This window comes from Manacus candei, unplaced genomic scaffold (assembly GCF_025592945.1).
Source record: "Manacus candei isolate 608988 ecotype Guabito, Panama unplaced genomic scaffold, ASM2559294v1 h1tg000014l, whole genome shotgun sequence".
NCBI lineage: Eukaryota > Metazoa > Chordata > Aves > Passeriformes > Pipridae > Manacus > Manacus candei.
The window spans coordinates 71490196-71503380 of record NW_026138062.1 but is presented as its reverse complement, the minus strand read 5'-3'; the positions used below and the strand labels follow the sequence as shown (position 1 = coordinate 71503380).

General features: G+C 39.2%; 1 protein-coding gene across 11 annotated transcripts in view; it reads right to left on the bottom strand.

Moving 5' to 3' along the window:
- The window catches only part of ROBO2 (roundabout guidance receptor 2), a 941272-nt gene that overhangs the window by 796991 nt on the left and 131096 nt on the right, over nucleotides 1-13185 (bottom strand). The gene's annotated exons all lie outside the window — the stretch shown is intronic.

The window sequence follows — 13185 nt, the reverse complement described above, 5'->3', positions numbered from 1 at the left end:
TCAAACTCAGTACCTGGATAGCATGTCAGTATATAATATCTGCTGGGGATTCAAAAGGCTCAGGATTTTGCATGAGGTTGGTGGCAGGAGAGGTTCCAGCTATCATTCCTACACAGCTCATATCTATAATGTCCAACCAGACATCATGCTTAAGATGCAGAAAAGCTTTGATGTTGCCTTATCCGTCCAGATTTGTGCAATATTACTAGAATGGAGATGGTAACAGCTGAAAAAGAATTACTTTTAGGAAGCACTGCACTGGTGGTGTTTATATTACAGTCACCAAAGAACTGGAGAACCATTTTCTCTGTTTTGCTGCAACTTTCTTTCAGCTTACATAACAAAGCTCCTCTCAAGTGATATGACTGGAAAAGGATGCTTTCCACCTAGGCAGGAAAACCTCCACTGTATTACTGTTTACCAGCTTTACTTCGGTGCTGCCCGAAGGCCCCACTATGGGAGAGGTTGTGCAAACACATAATAAGAAACATCCACAGGAAACTACTTTAAAGAGACAAGGCAGACAAAGGATTGGGCAAACAACTGCCACATTTTCATTTGCATCAATTATTTCAGTGCCTGGTATGCCTTAGATGTACTGCACAGTCAGCCTGTGCACATGCAATTCAACATTTGCCAGGGATCTTCAAATGCAAGTCTGACAGAAACTGCAGGTAAACAATTGCAAATCTACTTTCAAAATCAGTACTCTGCAACAAAAGTGGTGGAAGTAGCAGGTATGACCAATTATTGTTTTAATTTCAAAACTTAGGCACGAAGAGATTAAGTGATTATTTTCTCAGACTGAGTGTATCCACTGGAAATAATGGTACAAAACAGATTTAATGTAAGCAACATTATGGTTATTAATCTCAGAGTTAAAAACATATATCTTCTGCAGTCATAATGTTTGATCAGTGTTCTACAGATCCTAATTGCATATTCACATAAAATGCTTGTACCCACACAGCATTCTGATTTTGCCTTACAATAACCTTTAGAATTCCATTAAAACATTTTTTTTTACATTATTCACTACAGAAACAACATAATTTTGGCCTTTGTTTTTTGCTATTGTTACCGATGCCCCAGTTTCATTCATTTTAATTGACTGAATAAAATGAATTTTCATTCAATTTAATTCATAAATCAATGCCTCATCTCAATTCATTTAAAGACAATTGTAGGTAAAAAGAATAGTTTAAATGAAGGAGCATAAATAATTAAGCATGGAAAAAGAAGACAAACGTACAGTATGGAAAGCACTATAAAACATAACCTGTGAAGGTTAATATAATGGGCATGTGTGCTGGGTGACAAAACAGCAACCAGGTGGGAAGAAACTCTTCACAGCTTACAGACGATCAGCAACACTTCCTCTAGTATGAAAGTACCAGGGAAGCATAGGAGGCTTTCTTTTTGATCCCTTCAGATTGTAAAACACCCTTTTAGAAAAGCAGAGAGGATTGCTTAGGTTGTGTGACCCTGAGGGGAAAGCATGGCTGTTGAGGAAACAGGTTCACTTGCTTTTCCTTCTTGACAGCAGCCCTCTGAAATGTCTGTGCGTGGCTGCCCCAGTTGTTTAGTTATCCCATGCACTGGGAAACTCTGGGAAGCACAGAGCTTCTCCAAAGACCTGTTTGTAATCCCTCTCTACTGCCGTTTAAGCAGACAATAAAATATATCACAGTTTTCTCTTCCTTGTATTTTGTCGTTATGTTGCTAATTCCTTGGCTAGGTTACACTGTCAGACGGGATATGTTAATGAATTAAAACAAATCAAATGTTACCACATGTTGTCATCTGATAGCAATCACTCATAATTACTGCACCAAACGCCTTCAGCACTTGTACCATGCACACACCACACAGCTGAACTAAATCAGCTAAATCCTACAGCCCCCTGAATTATATACTGAATAATACCAACTCCAGATTTGGCCATGTTTTTTGGATTTTGGCCTGTGTGTTATGTGGCATCTTCTGATCAAGATGGCTTACACTTGCAGAGACATCAGCAAGGTCTCCTTTAGCAGGACAGAAGTAATCTAGAGTGAAGGTCCTGCACCTTAAGGATCTCTTTGCAATGTGCTGAAGCACCAGTTCACTGGAGCCATTCTCATGAAGCTGTGCCCTCCCTATCCTGCCTGTGGATACCTTTAAACACTGCATTAATCAACACTAAACTTTAAAATGTAACCAAGAAACACTTGTGCCTCTAGTTTTATTGTGCCAGGATTATTATTTCAAACTGCTAAACCTGAAAACAGACCTGCTGGAAACACCACCTTAAAGAGCTCTTGATTCTTGATGGGCTGGTCATGCTTTTCAACCAGAGAGACACGAACCACTGTGTAGCATGCAAGGAAGTGAAGAATCCTGCCCAGGCTTTGTGTAAATCATGCAAAAGATTCAAGCTCCTAGTTAGACTGTAGCTTGTCCAACCTCTACTGAAAGCCGTGGAAGAGTGGTAATTATTTGCCCACAGTTTTTTAGCTGTATAAAATTTTTACTCAATTACTCCTACAGCCACTGGTAGTACGACCAGATCACAGCACCAGACTTGCCTCTCGCTGATTGTACAACAGGAATACATTTTCAGCGAGTTTTCACAGCTTTCCTTAAGAGTTTTCTTCTGGATAGGAATAATAATCCTCCTACTTACCTATATATGCCTAATTTACTTTGCAGGAACATCACCACCAGGAGAAGTCAGAAGAGAAAGCTGAACACACAGAGCTGACAGTCTGTTCCCCACCCCCTGGTACATGATTACTGGCGTGGTGGTGGGTCACTGCCCATGCTGTCCCTTCACAGCAGGAAGATTCTAAATGCTATTTTCTGTTGAAAAGATAGTACAGTAATTCCACATGTATGCCTGCAAACTCTTCTGCTCATCAGCATAACCACTTTTACATTAAACCAGAGCCAGCTAAGGCTGTGGCCAGTAAAAGGGGGAAGATTCATCATAGAATTGCAAAATATTTACTGTGTTATACATCAGCTTGGGGAGTGAACAGTAGATCAAGCTTAGAGGGAAATATAGTATTTTTTTGCAAACCAGTTTTTTGCTAGTTTTCAATTTTTGAGTATTATTTTACATTTTTAGTATGTAAAAATATTGTGCTTTAGAAAAGTCCTTTTTCAAACTGAAAACTTAGAAGAAAACATTTAAGCATGCATGTGCAGATTATTCAGTGTGCCAATTTTTCAGGTTACTCTAGGGATAGTCCCACAAAAGTAACCCGCTCAAATTTTTGTGATCATTTGGAGCCACTCAAGATGAAAAAAAAACCCTGGACTGTGCTTCTGAAATGTTCTGTCTTCAGTGACTCTCATTGAAGCACAGGCACATGTTTCCTCTTGCAGGATGGGCACTTTGGAAGGAACCCCCATTGAATTCTGAAGTCTCTTGAATTATTCCAGCTCTTTGAGATAAAGGCTACGAGAGACACAACGCTAAAAGAGCAGTTCTGGAGGACAGGGAATGACACTGTCTCTGAGTTCCTAGTTTTTCAGGGAGGCAGAGTCCTGCTGCACTTTGTGACTCAGTAGCATTTTCAGAAGTTGGGATGTGCATCCCAGTAACTTGTGGACCCCAAGAAATGCTATTGGGATGCAAGGAGGGCAGCAAAAAGCCACCATCCTGTTCCCAGGCTGGTGCTGTAGTAGGGGTTGGAGCCTCCTTCCACAGAGATTCCAACCAGAGCCTGCAATCTGTGTGTATCGTGTTTCTGTCAAGAGCTTCGTACACTTCCAGTGCATTTTGACTGAATGTTTATGTATACATTAATATATACATATACATGTATATATAAACACATATGTATATAAAGAAGGCAAACAGCTTTGGCTAAGTAAATGAAATTTCTTTAGACAACTGGAGATCAGTATGTCCAGATGGAAGAGGTAAACTCAAGCCCTACCCAGCAGACAAAATTAATGTTTAAATGAATTATCTTTTAACTTCTGATTACTTTATAATTCTTGCATGCAGTTTTCAGTTGTGGACATATGCATAAAAAGAAGAGGCAGAAAAAAATCCCATTACAAAAAATAGGGGAAACTAAAAAGTCAGTGATTTAGTAAACAGAAAGGGAAAACTTGGAAAGAAGTATCTGCACACTTTTAAGCGAGTAAAAATCAAATTTAAAGGTATAAAATATTGCTTGGTATTGTGATGTTAACAAACATTCTGAAATGTTGCAGGAGGTCATTTCAGACAGGTAATAAACACAATTTTCATAGGAAATGAAGAGACACATTCAGATTCTAATCCAAAAGAGCCAGTCAGCAGTTATCCTGGGCAAGCAATGGATAGAGATTAGATCCCTTTATTAAAAAACATGCATAGTTCACTTGGCTTGAAGCCTGTCTAGTAGCTTTCAAGAACAGAAAGTTTTAAAGAAAACAGTATTTGAGTTCAACTTCATTTGTGAAAGCAAATTGGAATTTACATTATTGATGAAAATCACTTCCTCATTTATGTCCTAAACTAAAATCCAGTAGAGTGAAACTGATATTTTCCTTCCTGTGGCAGTTTTTCACTATTCCTTATGAATTGTGGGTCTGAGCCTACTGTGAATGATGTCAGCTGAGCCCCACTGGCCCCAGAGCCATTCTACACTAAATCATTCTAAAGTCAGCCCTGTTTCTTGTATTTTGTCTTCTAATGAACACTTCAGCAGGAAAATTCTGCTGTGTTTCCTGTCTTACCAGCAATTAATCAACAATCTTGATGTAGATCCACAGGACAGTGGAAAAAGAGAGAGAAACCAGGCCTAAGGGAAACCAAAATACATTGTATTGCCCAAGTAATCTGATGAAATTGTGATTGTCCCAGAAGGGAATAAAAGGAGTTTCTCTCACTGAAAATCCAAAACACTTTTCTAGCAATACATGAATTTATTCAAAATATCTGGGTGATGAAAGAATTCCTAAATGTTTTAAGTTTGATTCTGAACCTAGGTCTGTACCAGAGATAGTTCTGAGACATCTGTTTGGACTTGGACCTGAGTGTCAATAAAATGAAAATTTTTCGGAGTAATCACTGTCTTTGGGTCTGAATTAGTTATTCTGACTCTAATGGCTGCACATGAACTGGATTTCTTTCAGCACAGGAAACACACTAATCCAAGAGATTTATTTAGGATCCATTCAAATTATGTCTTATCTAAAATCAGAGAAGTTATCAAAACCTAATTTAATTTCACAAAAAGCCACAAACAAGCAGCAAATATCATACATCATAAATGACCTGTCGATGACTGAACTAGCTGACCTGGCTAACAAGATAAGAGCAAAGACCAGAGTTATGCCTAACTCATTAAACAGAAAATTATCCAATGTTCACATACAGTCATTGCTGCAGGACATCAGCTCCAACCCCCTCATCTTCTACTCTTTGACAACACACAGACACTCCATCACTTCTCTTTTATTTGCCTCCTGGACCTATCTGACTTCCAACCCATATCAAAATCCTAAGCAAGCACAAGATTAACCCCAGGTTAGCACAGAGCTCAGCTAATTGATAACTTTCTGGAGCAGGCAGCCTGTCTCACAGCCATGCACTCCCTCCATGTGAGGTTGCCTCACAGCTTGTGTTTACTCTCTTCTGTTACATTTGTTTTCTGTCACCAGTGTCACCCTCCCCTGTTAGCTCCTTGCACAACCTTGTTATGTCTCCTTTTATGATACAACTTTCAAATATACTGCCATCTTCCTGAGTTCATTTCCCATTCATCTAGAAGACATTTCTAAAAATACTCAATTTCTTGTAGCCCTAAACTTAGTCTTCTTTGTTCTTAGAGAAACAGGTGGTGTCTACATCTTCCTGAACATCTGGCAGTAGCTGGCACTGCATGAATGGGCCATAAACAGGTAAGTGAATCATCACAATAGCCATCATGATGTTAAGGTGCTCTTCTTCCTGTTCTACACTTTACTTACCATAACCAGATTGACATAAATTCTGACTACACATCAATGTTTGTCTTTACTTTGTCTCCCATTCATAGCCCCTACAGGCTGTTCTCTCAGTTTATCCCTACACTGACAATTATGTTTTGGCCTTTTTGTTTCCAGATATGAAAAAAAGCCTAATCCCCCCAAAAAACAACAACAACGACAAAAAACCCCAGTTAAATCTGATTGCACAACTGATTTGAAATACAAGAAGTGATTGCAGTGGAAGAGGAGGGTAAACAGGGCCACAACCCTAGTGGTATATGAACAGAGAAAGACTATCTAACTACACACCCAAACCATCTTTATGTGCAATAACCTCGTGGAATAAAACCTGACCTCTATCTTTGAAGAAAGCTGAATGGGACTTTACATGGACCCATTCTTCATGCACCAAGGAAGGAGTGCTAGTGGGAAAAACAAGAGGCCAATCCAACAGCCTTAAAAGAAGTGGATGAGCCCCGTGCAGCTGCAGGTAAGTCAGGGGTTAAAGCTGTCTCCAATAGCCAGAGGCTCCACAGCTGCTCAGAGAATCTGATTGTCAGCATCTTCTCTCACATCCAGATTTATCAAGGAGAATAGGGAGAATGCACCTTTTTCCTCTGGGAAAAAAAACCCAAAACATTCACATCTTCTTCTGCTTATGCATATGTGCACACACGTATATACGTACACAGATGCATGCAGGAGGTGGCCTTGAGTGTAAAGCAGAGAGACAGTTTTACCCTCTTAATGGATCTGTGTCTGACTGGTGTTTTTGGGTTGGTTTCTTTCATTTTTACAACCAGGCTAATATTTGGCAGCCAGCATATCTCAAAAGAATGTTGTGTTGACAGTTATTTACTATCTGCACAGAAATGTGCAAGACTAGGTACACTTGCCAATAAATGAATTAGATTTAACCCTTAAAAAATTATTTATTTTACTGCAAATTGTTCCCCAAAGCATTTTTAAACACCTCTGACTGGGTTATTTGCATACTCAATTTGCTTTATACAAGTACAAGATGTTTTCTGGTACACACTCATGAGAAAGCAACTGAACAAAATACATTAGAAGCAATATAACAGCAACAGTGACCTCAGACTATCTTCCAGCCTCGGGAATAACAAGAAAGAGAACTCCCTTTTCATCTGCAAAGTATATTTAAGAAAGTGGCAAGGCCATAGGAAGGTCCTACCAAAGATTCCTTGGTTATCCTCTGCAGATTTACACATTAGATCTATTTCTGTCTGGGTCCCCTGTTAACTTTTGCGTGGGAGTCATGAAAATGAGCTAAGAAAATATACCCTTTTTTAAAAACTGATTTCAAAGTAGTTCCATTTTCTCCCTGATTTTGGTTGTAAGTCACTACTCAAACAGTGCTTTGCACTTCAAAATCAGCAGAGGGGGAAAAAAAACTCGCTAAAGGATAAAGTGAGAAAATATCCTCAGAAACAGGAAAGACTGATATAAGCACTTGTTAGAATTTTGCAGCTGGGACTGAAATGGACTTTTAAGCTGACTCTGAACTGTTGTAGCACAGTTCACTTGATTTAGAAAAGAAATTGAATCCCAGATGACACAAAAGTTGCTAGAAATATTTATATCTTGGAAAAGGGAAAACCTTTTCCTTCGGGGCTTGAGTTGGTGCTGTCAATTCCCTTCTTCCCATACATCCTGCTGCCATAGCAAGCAACATGTAGCAGTTTTCTTTCCTCAGCACAAGCACTCAAGAAAAACTGCAGTTAAGATTGACTCAGTGCCAGAAAAAGCCTTTCACCTTCAGGAGAACAAGGCTTGTTGCTGTTTCTTTTAGGAGCACCAAGGCTTCCATCTTAGCTGGAAAAGGAAGAGAAAGCTTGGGAAGAGTACTTAATATGCAAGAAATTACAGATGGAAAATACTTATTAGATCATTTAGCTCACTCATTTTCCAGTACAGAATATTCTCTATGGTAATGTAACAGCGATTCCATTGGAATTACCCACTTAGTTGCACTAGCCAGAGCTTATCATTCCAGGGAGCACAGCAGTGGCAGGAAAAATTGTTCCCTCAGTCATCTTTATCAACTACTGTCCAGAGGAGACACAGATAAGGGTTGAGCCACCGTGGTATTACATATTGGTGCTGGAAAAACAAGGAAAATGTTATTGCTTTTTGAATTGGGCTTTTAACATGACACAAAAATCCTCCACAGGTCCTGCCAAATGCAGGTACAAGATGTCTGGGTTAACACACAGCCTGCTGTGGCCAGTGGGTCACGCTGAACATTCTACAGATTAATAGAAGCTGTGAAATGAGGAGGAAGAATGAACAAAAAGAAGATTAAGGGAATAATTTTTGCTGATCACTTTCAGGGTCTCTTTCACTGCCTGTGGGAGGAGTTTCCCATAAACCTCTTGATTCCTTCATTAAAATTCTCCCTTGTAATTCTCTCTTACCATGAAAACAGCATGGCCACTGATACAACTGCCTATCATCATGACTAATATTATGCCATAGTTTCCTTTTTAATTACTTCCTTTATTTATTGTCTTATATTTCATTTCAACACTACTAAGGAAAAAGACCATCTTTTGGTTCTGTGTTTGTAAAGACCACTAAAAAGTAATGTTCTGGTTGCTGACCACAGTGTCCAAAATATATGGACACTCCATATAACACATAAAAGTCCCCAAAAAGCACTACTACTCCCAGTTTTCCCTAACATGAGGGACAAGCTCAGACACATTTCAAAACCACAGCCACTATGGAATTTGAGTGCTTTTAAAAATCTTTTCATCATAAGAGGAGATTTTAAGTTGTATACATCAAGTAAAGAGTGCCTTTACTAGGATTAGATCTTCATCCTCATCAAGACTTGATTTCACTATTCCATCAAGTTTCAAAGGTTGCTATCAAGCCTCCAAATTGAGCTGGCTACCTTTCTACTCCATCTAAAGCATTTTTTCACAAATAATTATTTTCTCCCTACACTTTTTAGCTACGTTCTAAAACAAAATTACCCCTTTATGTAGAGAAAAACCCAACCAATCAAACAAAAAATAGGTGGGTCTGGAGAGCTCAATAATTTTCATAACAGAATTCCCACGAGCAAAAACTGACGCTGAATATGGTTAGAGTGACCCCGTTGTTAGTGAAAATCTAGTTCTCAAATATTTTAGGGAAGTGCTGGAGAATATTCAGCCAACGAAGTAAACGTGACTCTATCCCCTAGAACACAGCCTTTAGTTTGCTGCAGGTAAGGCACAGCTGGGGACACCACAAGCAGATGTTTCCCAGCCTGTTTCCGTGGGCCCTTCTGTCTCTGAGCCCTCAGCTGCTGCTGCTGCCTGACCAGCTCTGCTCTCCAGAGAGCACAAGGCATAGGGGTAAGTGCTGCAGTTTGAGTTTGTATGTCTGGAGAGGACTCTTTACCCTCCTCAAGCAAGGCAAAGAGAGTTTTCCTCCTAAATGCATAGAAGTTGGATATTTCTTGGGCAAAACAATGTTTGGAACACTACTTTTCACGACTGACTACAGATGTAATCACACAGTAAATTTACAATAGGTTAGGAACTTTTGTTATTAATCTTGTGGCTTATCTCTAACTGAAAAAAATTATTAATTGCTTTTCTTGCTTCTGGTTATTTGTAAAGCATATTGTTATGAGATTTAAATTAAACCATGTATTTTTTTTCCATTTAGAAGGAATAGACTTAATTAATTTTGGAGATCAGATACAACAACCAAGTTACATAAGTGGAGAAGCCTGTGCAACATCTATCTCAATAAGAAAAACACAAATGAGAAACATCTCATCACTTTGCTGTTAGTGATAAAACCTCCTCGCCTTCTGATCTTCAGTAAAAACCTGAACAACGTAAAAACTTCTTCAGGGCTTTATGAGACTCATGGCAGAGCATCTCATGGCACTATAGTAAAACTGGTTCTCTCCTTTCACAGCTACACATGAAAATACATTCTAATAAAACTCCAGCACATACTCATATTTGTACTGCATGCTTTCTGAAGCAATATGCAGAGATGCTAAAATGAGATTTAAACTGATATTTCAATTACATTTCAAGATTATATTTGATCATGTTCTTGAATCTTTGGGCTTTTATCTTGCATTAACAGATTTATAGGATTGATAAATTATTCTTTCAATTAAATACCATTTTGTGTCCATTAAATTTGACATATGTTCACTGTACTTTTTGTATATCCTTGTAAGAGAAGACCAAGTATTGTGTAGAGTTAGTCTTGGTGCAAAGTCATTAATGAACATCTATCTCCCCATCTTTCATATACAACCCTGATAATTCTCTATGGCTCCTGATATTAGAGATTTTATTTGGTTCTAATTTTGTGTTCATTCCAAAGGCACAATGGTAGGCAGCAATTCTGCTGCCTGGTATATCCATGGTCCATATATTGGCCTCAGGGGTCCAGCTCCTTCCTGCACTATGACTTGCTTCTCTGCTCCACTTAAAAACAAAGACCAGAAATAGCAAATCACTCATATAGAACTAAACAAACTGAGTGCAGACATTTACCATCACTCCCAGTGAAAGCCGAAAACATTCAGTGTGACCCCATGCTTTTTTCTCACCCTCTTGCAGCCTGTGAGCTCTTTGGCTGCCACATCCACCGCCTGCAGGCATTCAGCAGATTTTTAACAGACCTAGAGGCTTCCTTCCTCCTCCTGCAGCAATCCTAAAGGAATACTGTGGGCTCTCCCTTGCTCAAAAAAGAGCAACGGGAAGAGCATCAGCAAAGTGGGGGCAGGAGGGGCTACAAGCATCGAATTACTCACTCCAGAGAACAGAAAGTACATGAAAAGCAGGGAAACAAAAGCGGAATACAATAACCCACTGACAAAATGTCAAAGGAGTAAGTAGGGCTCAGATGACTTTATATAAGTTTATGGAGTCAACTTGGCAACCTAGAAACACCCAGAAAGTACAAAGGGAAAGGGAGTGCTATAAATGCTACAAAGTGGCACATAGTCTCAAGATATACTAACAGTAACTTTTACACAGAGAGAAGCTCTCTAAGATAATTGCAGGCACCACATCGCCTGCTTGCTTCTTGCTCTGTGTTAGACATAAAGAAAGAATTTGAGAACAGTCTAAGTGCTCATATGAAATATCACAAATAATGTCTTTCTTTGCTCCTGCACTTAGAGCCAAAGAAAGCTGAGCTTTTATCCACTGAATAATGTTTTCCACAGTGATTGACTCAGAGTTAATCTATCTTTTCAAAATATATCTGCATACATTAGGAAAAAATAGCACATAAACTAATTCCCTATCATCAGGACCATAGCTAGGTTACTATCACCCAATAATCCCCATTTACAGGTTTTTCATGGATTCAGGAAAGCATGTAAATGAAATATTTTAAGCGTAAACGGGCTCCATTTTAGTTTTGCCTATGCATCATTAGCTTGCAGTCACACCAGTGACATAGGAAAGACCAAGTGAGAAAATCACAGAAGAAAATGAGGTGAGATGGGAGGAAAAAAACGAGTTTACAACCTTTAGTAAAAGGAAGTTTAAAGTTGAAAGCATGTGTGCCTTCTTGTCTTTGGGAGTTCAAGGCAGAAGGCCTACTTGAAAAAATAAAAAATCCCTAACCAAATTGTTAAAGAATATTGAGAAGAGACAAGCTGGATGTTTCCACATCAGATTTAAACACTATTTCCCCCCTGTACAGTTTTTCTCCTGTATTTTGTACAGAGAACACTGATTTTCAAAGTATTTGTAGAACCAGGTCCTTACCGTGTCCTGCTTTTAAACGACTTGTAGGCACTTTCTGACACGTACCATGCAATTATTAAAGCCCAGAATTGCTCTTGTTTGAAAAAATACAAGATGAAGATCACAAAATTAGTAAGTATTGTAGCATGAATGGTTTTTCCAGCGTAACTGCAAATGTTCTGCCATGAAAACAGAGCAAGGGGACCAAACAACAGCCGTTCTGCCAAAGTGTTACCTAACAGAGAGGGCTTCCTTGACAAGGGAAACAGGAGAGATTTTTACCACATTTAATGAAGCAGGTCCTTCCTCATCTTCTGATCAGCAAATGCCTGCAGATGCTTCCTGAAGACTTTAATAACATCTCCACAATGAAAAAGAAGGAACAGGCCTGCTTTCAAGCTCCTAAACCCCCAAAATCACTGGTCTTCCTCAGCATTACTTTATGTTTAGATTAGATATTAGGGAGAAATCCTTTACTGTGAGGCACTGGAACAGGTTTCCCAGAGAAGCTGTGGCTGCCCCATCCCTGGAAGTGTCCAAAGTCAGGTTGGATGGGGCTCTGAGCAACCTGGGATAGTGGGAGGTGTCCCTGCCCACGGCAGGGGGTTGGAATGAGATGATATTTAGGGTCTATTCCAACCCAGCCCATTCTGTGCTTCTATGACTCTGTGAAAAGATATTTTAGTATTTATAACTATCCACAGTTAAACTTGACACTGCATGACATGAAACAGCCTGGTTATTCCACAGCTATAAATACTACCAAAAAACCCAAACCAAAACAAAAAACAAGCAAGCAAACAAACAAACAAATAAAAAGACACACAACCCCTCCAAAAAAAAAACAACAAACAAACAAACTCTCTTCCCTGGACACCAAGGGATGCTCCCCCAAGTATGTTGGAAATGGATGAGATTAGTATGTTTACAGCAAAAAAAAAAAAAAAAAAAAAAAGGTGAAATACAAATTTAACATTTCTACAGCGTAGTTACAGATCTCAGCTCCCACACATATATTTAACGCACACATTTTAAAGACCGTTCTGTTAATAGTTGTGCTTATCTCCCATTCCCTTTCTTTCTTATCTCTCAAAGAGAAAGATTTTCTAGAAACAAGAAGCTGATGGGCTGCTATTGGTATATACCACTAGTCTCTGCTGAATGGACACTGACCTGCCAGACATTTGGGAACGCTCTCGCAGACACTTCAGGGGATAAAACTGGCAGCACAGCAAGGCAAATCCCTTTCTGAAAACAGTTGGGGTATGACCCAAAGAGAGGCAGTATCAGCCTCAGAGCCCTGGAGGACAGTGGATCCAACATAGCTGTACTTTCCCTGTCTTAACAGCTTGGTGGAATCAGCAATATTACACTGAACACGAGTTAGAGTGACATTTGGTATAGGGTTTTTAAATTATTTTTAACTTCTGTAAGCTGTCTTGCTGGGAGAAGACTTTTTAGCTTCTTTTAAAGCCCAAGAAGTGGAATT